Source organism: Tursiops truncatus, chromosome 2 (assembly GCF_011762595.2).
Source record: "Tursiops truncatus isolate mTurTru1 chromosome 2, mTurTru1.mat.Y, whole genome shotgun sequence".
Lineage (NCBI taxonomy): Eukaryota > Metazoa > Chordata > Mammalia > Artiodactyla > Delphinidae > Tursiops > Tursiops truncatus.
In genome coordinates, this window is record NC_047035.1 from 168,164,487 (window position 1) to 168,170,181 (window position 5,695).

The following is a 5,695-nucleotide window of genomic DNA, read 5'->3' on the forward strand; positions in this document are numbered from 1 at the left end:
CTGGGAGCACTAAAACAGTTATTCTCAACAGGAACATTAAAAAAATAAATTGACATCATCTTTTCATGTCTTCATGACACTGTGGATTTCCTCTTTACCTCCTTTCCTCCCTTTCCCCTCATATAGATAAATATATGTGTGACATGATGTGTGACCATGAGATAAACATTTCTGTCATGCAAAGTAGAACTTACACTCCAAATTAATGGAATTTTTTCCCCGAAGTTGTCGACGTGGATGTTGAAATCTTTGCATTTATGCATCATTGCGTTGCATTTGAACATTGCCTTGTTCAAAAACACTGGGGTCTCTGTTTTGGAATTACCTTCAGAGTTTACGTCAAATTATTTTGATTGTTCTCAGTAATGGAAAATCTTCATCCTTAAAGACGCATTTGACTTTTGGAAACAGCCAAAGACAATTTGGAACATACTGTGATGGGTAAAGTATGTAATCATAACAGGTAACACTTTTGGATAAAAACAAAGTAGCAACATTAATGAGACTTTTTGTATAGCTCCTCAACTGAAAATAATTATAAAAATAAGTCATTCTAAACGATTTTTGAGCAATGGATTGAGTTAAATGAAAGTATAGTCCCCCACAAAACTATTTTAAAATAACTGTTTGTTTGGGACTGTGTTTATTCATTTGTTTATTGACCCATTCATTCAAAATTCGTTCAATAAACATGCCTCGTGGACCTACCTAATCTTAGACATTGGTTTTGAGAATACTAAGATAAAAAGACTTAGTTCTTGTTCTTAGAAACTTGTAATTCCATTGGAAAATTGATATATAAATGCACAGTTAGAGTATACATATCTGAAACCTTTGATGGGTTTTGGAATTAAGAATATTTCACATTTTTGTGAAGATGGGATTCCAGTGACTACGGCTGCGGAACAATTACCCCAAAACTTAGTGCCCTAAAGCAACAAAAATGTTTATTTTTCTCATATATATGCATTTTGTGCAGGGCGTGGTGGTACCACCTTGTCTTTGTTCCATTCGGCCAACAGTTGGGGCACCTGAATGCCAAGGGCAGTCAACATCCGAAGGCATCACTCACTCACACATCTGCCAGTTGATGCTGGCTGGTGGTTGAGACCTTAGCTGGGGCTGTGGGCAAGTGGTCTTACCATGTGGCTGGGCTTCCTCATGATATGGTGGCTGGGTTCCAAGGGAAGAATTCTGAGAGAGAGGAGAACTGGCAGAAGGCATATCATCTCTAATGACTCTGCCTTGGAAGTCAATGGGTGTCATTCACTGCTTTTACTCATCAAGTCCATATTAATATTACTCTCATTTTCAAGGGGAGAGGAAATAGAACTCACCTCTTGATGAGTAGTGAAAGTTCTAGAACTTGTGGCACGAGAAATATTGCAGTAGCCATTTTTGGAATGGGCCTCAGGTATATATGCTACATGTTACATAGGAACGCCAGTAGGGTCTGAGGCTTCACTCTAATGAAACTCATTAATATTTCTGCAACAAAATTAGAATCCATTGAGGTTATAAATACAAATAGTTCAGTTTTTGCCATCCAATGAGTTACCAAAAAATATTTTCATTTTCATAGATTTTTCTGGATTTCAGACTTCCCAGTAAGTGACTTTTGATCTGTAATCTAACTGGTGCTGATGGAGGCTATAGGTATTCATGACAGACTGGGAAGAAAAGATTGCAGAAGGACTGTGGGGGAAGGTAGTGCTAAGAAATCTTCACACAAGAGGTAGCTGTAAAAGGAGTTAGTTAGGAAGGACCTTCCAAACCAAAGAACCAGTGTATGCAAAGGAATGGACGTCTGAGAGAACATGGCGTGTGTGAAGAAAAGTAAAATTTTCAGAATAACTGGAATATGTACATGAGAGTGTTAGGGGCCAATCATGAAGAGTCTTGGGTGCCATATTATAGAATTCGGACTTCATCTGGTAGAGACAGTGTGAGTCCGATTAAGGATTTTTTGTAACTTTTAATTTTATATTGGAGTATAGCTGGTTAACAATGTTGTGATCGTTTCAGGTGCACAGCAAAGCCACTCAGCCATACACGTACATGTATCCATTCTCCCCCAGACTCCCCTCCCATCCAGGCTGCCACATGACATTGAGCAGCGTTCCCTGTGCTATACAGTAGGTCCTTGCTGGTTATCCCGATTCAGGATTTTTGGGGGGGGGGTGGTGGGATTCCAGCTTTTTTCTTTTTCCCCTTTTACACAAAACAAAGTAGAAGAAATAATACAGGATTAAAACTGCAGAAGTAGTTACTTGGTAGAGCACACATACACACAAAAATCCAGATAGGAAGACAAGTTTATTTACAGTGAGGAAACACATGTAAATCATGGTAGTTTGTATACGAAACATTAAAAAAGAAAAGTCAAACATATGCTCCCTGGGTGCCACTGTTTACAGCAATATTGAAGGGGAGAAAACGGCACTTATCTAGGAACAGATATACCACAAGGTCCAGATTTTACAACATCCGTGCAATCAATTCCCAAAACTATATTACAGCTAGTTCATCAGTTTAAGAATTGTTCCCAAATATGTCACGCTTCCAGCCCTCGGAGGTTCATTCTTACAGATTTCAACCACTCCATCTATGGGGACAAAAAGCGGCCAGTGTTACCATAAAATGAGAATCTTGAGGCTTACCTTTAAAGGCTTATTCCGGTCTTGAAAAACTAGTAGGATTTTCTACTGAACTAAACACGGGATGAGTTTTGTTCTTTATTGGCTGGTCTTGGAGGGAAGGCCATAGACATGACTCTTAACTTCGTATGTACTTTAGTTTCAGTTAGCTGAAAATCTGAAATTAAAAGTATGCTAAAAATCCTAAATACCATCTCGTGTAAGCCTGCTACTTAAAAGTCTTTAAGGATGTACTAAGTTCAAGTTTAAGTGCAAGGGAACAAGAGTTCTAAGCCTGTCAGATTCCCCATTTGGGAGGAAGGATCAATGTTTCCAACAAATTGCTAAATTCTGCACAAGGGAGAAGCCAACACATACTAGGCCATGGAATTAGTTTCATTTTATTCCACGAGGATTCTTCTCCCACGGTATCAAGATAGAATGAGGAGTGAATCTTAATTGGTCTCTTCATCAGAAGTGGTAAACTTGGTTTGTATATTCATGAAGCCAGACAGTTGTTTAAGCAGACTGTGGAAGCAGACAGTAGAACCAGCTTCCTGTAGTCACAGACCACTATCTTGTATCCAGCTACAGCAAAGATCAACTTGAACGTTTATCCCAAGCCACTGTTAACTGTACTAAAGGATGACGTTCACCACTGTATTATTTTAAAAATAAGAGTTCAATTAACCCTGGGTGAGAAAAACCAAGACAGGTGGTAATGATGAATGAGTTGTCCATATAAGGCCAGCTGATGAGAACATACCCATGAAGACACTGGGCATACAGCCTTACTTGGCAAGTCGGAATTTCTACTAACTAAGGGCAGAATGAGGGACAGCAAAGAGCTACTTCTGTAACGTGTTAGTATCCAGACAGCATAACAGACACTGTCCCCAAGGACAACGTATACGCCGTTAATCACACTGGATAAAGCAGATGCATTATTCATTTTTCTTTTCTTTTTGTTTGAGAAGCTTGTTTATCTCTCTTTTGGCCATTCCACTGTACTTCAAAATGATTCCATGTTGGTTTAGTCCAGGAAGCAAGAGTAAGAAAGTCACTATCAGGTGTGTGAGAAGGAGGTTGTGGACTTGCTGTCCCACCCAAGCAACCACAGCAAGAGAAATGATCATGGTCATAAAGTACATTTTAGGCTTTTCTTCCTTTAGCGTAAAGAGGCGTTTCCAGCAGCCCACAGCTCTGTGTCGTTTTTACTAGATTGCTGCAAATTTCATGGAATCTCTGCTGTTGCTCAGTGGTCCATTTATTCGAGCCAAAAATTCTAGGCGCTAGAATGGGAACAAGGTAGTCAGCCAAGCACAGAAACATAACAAAACAGGAAACACCTGACAGAACGGATGGATCTAGATAGTAGATAGTCAGAAACTCCAAAGAGACCACACCCATGATGGCAGGTGGAAACCAGGCCTTTTCCCATCGGAGGACTTTATCTGCCATCAGCATCGCTTCTCTCCATCCTTGCAGCTGCTCTTCCAGACTTGCAGTCCCCGCGGCCGGCAGGTTGGTGCTGCGATTATCTCCTTCCTCCATCGTTCCCAAGGTGCCCCCTCAGCGAGAGCAAGACACCCCCCAAACTGGCTTTCCTCAGAGCCACTTGCGACAACCCTAGTGAGAGCAGGATTTTTAAAAATATTTATTTAGGCTGCACCAGGTCTTAGTTGTGGCATGCGGACTTCTTAGTTGCGGCATGCAGGCTCTTAGTTGTGGCATGCAGACTCATAGTTGTGGCATGCATGCGGGATCTAGTTCCCTGACCAGGGATCGAACCCCCGCCACCTGCATTGGGAGCGCAGAGTCTTACCCACTGGACCACCAGGGAAGTCCCTCGATTAAGGATTTTAAGCAGAAGAGGGATGTGATCATATTTGCCCCGAGGAATGATTATTTTGGTGACAGGTAGTAGATCAAGGGGGATGAGAATGGAATTCACTTAGGAAGCTCCTCAGCGGGCAGCTGGAATTGATGATCGCCTGAAATAAGAGCAAGGATGAACGGTTGCATTTAGCTGCCGTTTCTTTTTGTTCTATAGATCAGAGTAAATCGAGAAAAGCACAATGTGGAGATGGATATGAGATGTCAGACTGTCCCTTTTCTAATTCAATTTTTTGTCCAAGTACATATATCCTCTTTGTGATGTGAAATAGCATGAGGCATAGAATAAAAACCAATGTGCTCTGCACCACATCTCATCACCCCTGGTCTTGTTCTATCAAGGCTCCCATTTTCACTCCTGTAAATGGTTTCTTCTGGGATCTACCTCCATGATCTAAGTAATGTGTTACATCTGTTACAATTAACAGAAAAAAAAACAATTGAACATGACTTAAATAATAACATTTATTCTCACATAAAGGAAATTCAGATTGGACAAGCTTCACACAGATGCTGTCTGCCTGCATCTCAACTGGCTCCTCTCGTGATCATAAGATCGAGGCTTTGGTTCCAAGAGTCACATGGAAAAAAAATCCAGTGGAAAACGAAGAGAGACTGTTCTTACTGTGAGTCTTTGTTTTCTTCAGTTTATCAGCAAATAAATCTTTATCAGAAGCTCTCCAGCTCCCTTTGCCTCCCGCGCCGCTGATTTGGCACACGTGCTGGATTACCCGTTGTTGACTTGGCCTTGTCACCACCCCTTCTAAGGTCTCCTTTGCTCTGAAGAGGAGAAGGCAGGAGCGACATTTGCTAGAATCCCCTTGAGCGTACGGTTCCAGACTAGAGCATGTGGACAGGAGGCACCCTTGAGTCAGAGCGATGGAGAGGCCGTTATTCTCCGTCTGTTTTAGCCAGAACGGTGAGCGGATGTGATACTCGGAGAAACTTCAAGGTGAGTTTTGAGCGCTTCAAGTTGAGAAGGTCAGTTGTGATTTATCTGACCACCGCTCCCTTAGGCCTTTTTTCTGGGTAAACCACCAGTTCCCTGTATTAGAACCCTTTATATCTAGCCTGCAAAGAGTAGCTTCTAGTTTCCTGACTGAGAGATGACCCTTCCTAAACATATCATTGAAGCAGGGGAAATGAATTACAGCACTGGCATA

The 5,695-nt window shown here is 41.5% G+C and overlaps 1 pseudogene; it reads right to left on the reverse strand.

The window, feature by feature from the left end:
• Nucleotides 1–2,742: 2,742 nt before the first annotated feature.
• On the reverse strand, nucleotides 2,743–4,303 carry LOC101318837 (ADP-ribosylation factor-like protein 6-interacting protein 1 pseudogene; annotated as a pseudogene).
• Between the last annotated feature and the right edge of the window lie 1,392 nt (nucleotides 4,304–5,695).